The 4,135-nt window shown below is 36.0% G+C and overlaps 1 pseudogene across 1 annotated transcript; it reads left to right on the top strand.

The window, feature by feature from the left end:
* Positions 1–634: 634 nt before the first annotated feature.
* On the top strand, positions 635–3,520 carry LOC149216651 (E3 ubiquitin-protein ligase RGLG5 pseudogene; annotated as a pseudogene). Its single transcript, XR_016250099.1, has 4 exons — positions 635–829; positions 2,091–2,419; positions 2,999–3,083; positions 3,354–3,520. The product of XR_016250099.1 is annotated as an E3 ubiquitin-protein ligase RGLG5 pseudogene (transcript).
* Positions 3,521–4,135: the final 615 nt, after the last annotated feature.

Here is a 4,135-nt window from a genome sequence, read left to right as displayed (position 1 = left end):
TTAATAGAAGCGCATGGGTAAATTTTTTGTTACAACATAAGAGCACAGATCCTTGCAGCGTATTGATTTTACTTTCGGAGATTTATTTATTTATTATTATTAGTCCCTGTCCGATCGAACGTTTGACTGCCTATTAATCCATCTGTTGACCGTTTTTTTTTTATGTTTTCTTGTGTTTTAACCAAAGTTTAATCGTAGCAATTTTGTTCACTTAAATTTTATCCAAAGTTTTAACTCTGAAAGCGCATTGTACCTCTTATTGCAGGCTTCACGTGGCCCGATGCAAGAAAATTGTGGCAATACTATTTTAACCAAAGTTCTGTCATTTTATATACCATGTCATTTTATATACCATTTCCAATTTGTATTTTATCCAAAGTCTGGAAAATTATGGTGACAAACATGAAACTTAGGTGCATGCAAAGTTTATTATATAGCTGCCACCTCTCACGCAGCTGGCTACCACTGTCTGCCACCGTCTGCCACCTCTCAAGTAGCTCGCTACCACATTAAGGTACCTTCCTAATTTCTGAAGGAAAGGTGATTCTGTAAGCCAAATTGATCGACACAATTTCCATTGCTTATCTCTAGTTTCCACCGTCTTCAATCAAAACTTCATGCTCGAAATGAGTTTCCTTCCTTCCAACTTTCCCTCATCTCCATTTCCAGGATCTGCCCGAGAAATTAAGTAAACGACCGCAATATTTAACTGTAACTTGGAAGAATTCCCGCTTCTGCGACTATCTTGGTCCCAGCCACTTTCCGGGTTGTTTCGATCTGTTCCGTGAGCGCACTTGGCTTTAGGAAGCTTCATATGTGCCGGCTTTAGGTAAATTTGGTTGAATAAATCAACTCTTCGGCTTCAGATTGAGGAAACTTAGTTTTACACGCAAAAAACTCGCTATATTATCTTGTTATTTTAGTTGTAGAGGAAAGTTCCAGTTTACATCGCAAGGAAAGGAACCGTTGATATTTAAAGGAATTGCGAAAAATTTACTGTGTTAGAGCGAGGAGTCATTCTTTTGTGAGCTTTTAAACTTTTCCGAACTGGTCTTATTCAAAATAGTGCTGATCGGACTTTCTTATTTTCTGTTTTTAAAGTCTGAATGAAATTATATACATATGATAAAATTGTAAAGTTTGCGAAAAAAAATGTTGTTTGTGGGTCTTCCATGCCCTCCATGCCGTCAAATTTGAAGTTCATTGTAAGTTTCCTGAATTTTTCAAGATGGTAAACGTTTTCGGCGAGGGATTATTTTATGTTGTTTCCGAGCTCCTGCTGTCTTAGCCCTTTGTGAAGTGTATATCTGATGTAAATTTCATTATAGCGTGGATTCTCAATTTTGAAAGAGACTTTCTAAGGCATTGAACCGGGAATCATAACAGGAGCTTCACTGCAACTCTGCTTACTTTGTATATTAGTGGAAGGGTTTGGACGGAGAAAGTTCTCTTCCGCTGCCTTCAGAGCGTAATATTCTAGAAGGTAGGCTCTCAGAAGTTGCCTCGGTGGAATTTTCAATCTTGAGCAGGGTTCTGTGCTTCTGTTTTGAGCGGATTTGCCTTCTGTGTATTTTTAAATATCGGAATTCCGAGGATTTGTTACAAAACATCATCCTGAACGCACGAGGCCTCTTGCATCGAGTGTTAATGGGATTTGCATGTTATCTGTAAATGTGCTGAGTTGTACTTACAACCTGGTATATATCACCGCATTTTGTTTTCCTAATTTTGTTTCTTTTTCATTGGTATGAGATCGGCGAGAAATGGTGGGATTTTCTGTTATCAATTTGTTTTTAGTAGCAAGGCCGGGTTTTGCAGCAAACTTTTGTCCTTTACTTCCGAAGCTTGATCCACTTCTTATTATATATATATATATATATGTTTAAAAGCTACAATGTTTAGCTTGGCAAGTCTTAAAGATATTTTTTCTTCACAAGATCAAAAAGTTTCAAATAAGTTGTATTTAATTTGGTTAATGAACATGTCTAAAAACTGTTTCTCCAGTAACCGTTTTCTTTATGTTGCAATTTTAATGTCAATATTCTAATTTATTATGTTGGTAATCCTTTTATAATGTTGCCATTTTTCAGATCCAATTTCCTGGGATTCTGTTTATGTTTTCTGAGGCAAGTTTATCTTCAATTCATTAGAGTTTGTGGAGACTATTATGTGCCATACCTGCGAAACCTTGCAAAAACTCAAAATCTAGGCAATGGGAGGCAGACATTCAAAAAGTATTCGCCCGAGGCGTTACAGTTCTTCTTCGTATGGCCCTTCACCAGCATGGGATTCTTCATCCTATGGTCCTTCACCAGCAGTTCCATCGGAAACTTATGCACAACCAGCACAACCAGCGACTAAACAGAAGTTGCAAAGGAGATACTCCCGAATCGCTGACAATTACAATTCACTTGAAGAGGTATTCTTACTCTCCTCGGTTTTTGCATACCATATATGTTGTTAAAAATTAAGTGTTTACTACTTTGCACTTTGGTTTTTGGATGCCATACATGTTAAAAATTAAGGGTTTACTATGCATTTTCAGGATGGGTTGTTGTCATTTCTTTGTGATGGATTTTAAGTCATATGGTTTTTTCTTATTATTAATCAGATATGTGCCTTAGATTATATAACTTATTCGTTTCACCGGTTTTCATATTTCTTAAAGCTTAGTAAACATTTAAATCCAGTGGAATACTTAATTTGAATTGAAAAATAATGCTCATTGTTGAGATCATATTCAGTAGTATTAATTCAAGACAATTAAGTAATTTATTTAGGTCAACAAACAACGCAACAATTTTGGTCAAAGGTTTAGTCAGATTGTAATGCTCTAAAGAACTGGCTTTGCATGGGTTTCGATGTACCTGATTATGATATTTGAGTAATTAGCTTGTATTATCGCATGTATTTCAGTGTGAATTGGCTTGATAAGTTATGGTTATAAGCACTATGGGGAGAATTCTCTGATTTGTTTCTATTTTTATCTTTTTTGTAGGTGACTGCAGCTCTTGCACAAGCTGGCCTCGAATCTTCCAATTTGATTGTAGGGATTGACTTCACTAAGAGCAATGAGTGGACAGGTAAGTTCTATTATCCATGATCCTGAAGTTTTTAATGTCATAATTTTCATGCAAGTTAAAATTTTAAAATAGCCAATCTGCCTCTATCTAAATGTGGCCCGCTATGTTTATTTGCTCAAGAACTGTTAGTGTGTTTCTGTAGGCAGCTCATATATATTGAATACAACTTCAATCAGTTTTTTAGTTTAAGTTGATAATTCTGCAGGCTTTTTACTTTTCAATCCAAATCAAATTAAAGTCACCACTTCAACATTTTGTTATGGATTTTAGGTGCAAGGTCTTTTAATCGCCGAAGCTTGCACCACATTGGAGACACTCCAAACCCTTATGAACAAGCGATTTCGATAATTGGGAGGACCTTATCTGTATTTGACGAAGACAACTTGATCCCTTGTTTGGTTTTGGGGATGGCAAGTTTTGATCTCTATTTCGATTGAAAATCTTGTTTGAATTTGGCTCAATTTATTTTTCTTATGTTGGTTAACATGAATTCATAACATATGCAGCAATATGGTTATTGCTAATAACGTGTTGTTTCTTTCACAGCTTTGACACATGATCAAAGTGTGTTTAGTTTCTATCCATATGATAGGTTATGCAATGGATTTGAAGAAGCGTTGAGACGCTACAGGGAGATAGTCCCACATCTTCGACTGGCTGGTTGGTTAATGAAACTTTGACATTCCACCTGAAGATATGAAGATTAATTACCTTTAGCATTATAAGCCTTAAGCTAGGAAAGAGTGTCTGACTGGTTTACTTGATATGTGTATATGTTGCGTATGTCCTGTGTTTTCTTATACATTTCTTGTATGTTCTTTTCTTATTTAGGGCCAACATCTTTTGCCCCAATTATTGAAGCAGCAATCCGTATTGTGGAACAGAGTGGTGGGCAGTACCATGTTCTCTTGATAATTGCAGATGGACAGGTTGCAAATCTTCTCTATATGGATTGGTTATTAAAATGAATTGTTAGTTTTGATGAAGGGACTGCCTTGTCTGTTGTCTGTTTAGTCAAAAATTTTAACATTTCTTGATTTATTTATACCACA

This window comes from Pinus tabuliformis, chromosome 1_1 (genome assembly GCF_031772625.1).
Source record: "Pinus tabuliformis cultivar Carrire ecotype Pingquan chromosome 1_1, CPIR1, whole genome shotgun sequence".
Taxonomy (NCBI): domain Eukaryota; kingdom Viridiplantae; phylum Streptophyta; class Pinopsida; order Pinales; family Pinaceae; genus Pinus; species Pinus tabuliformis.
Note: the sequence above shows the minus strand (reverse complement) of the source record. Positions and strands in the feature narration are given on the sequence as shown.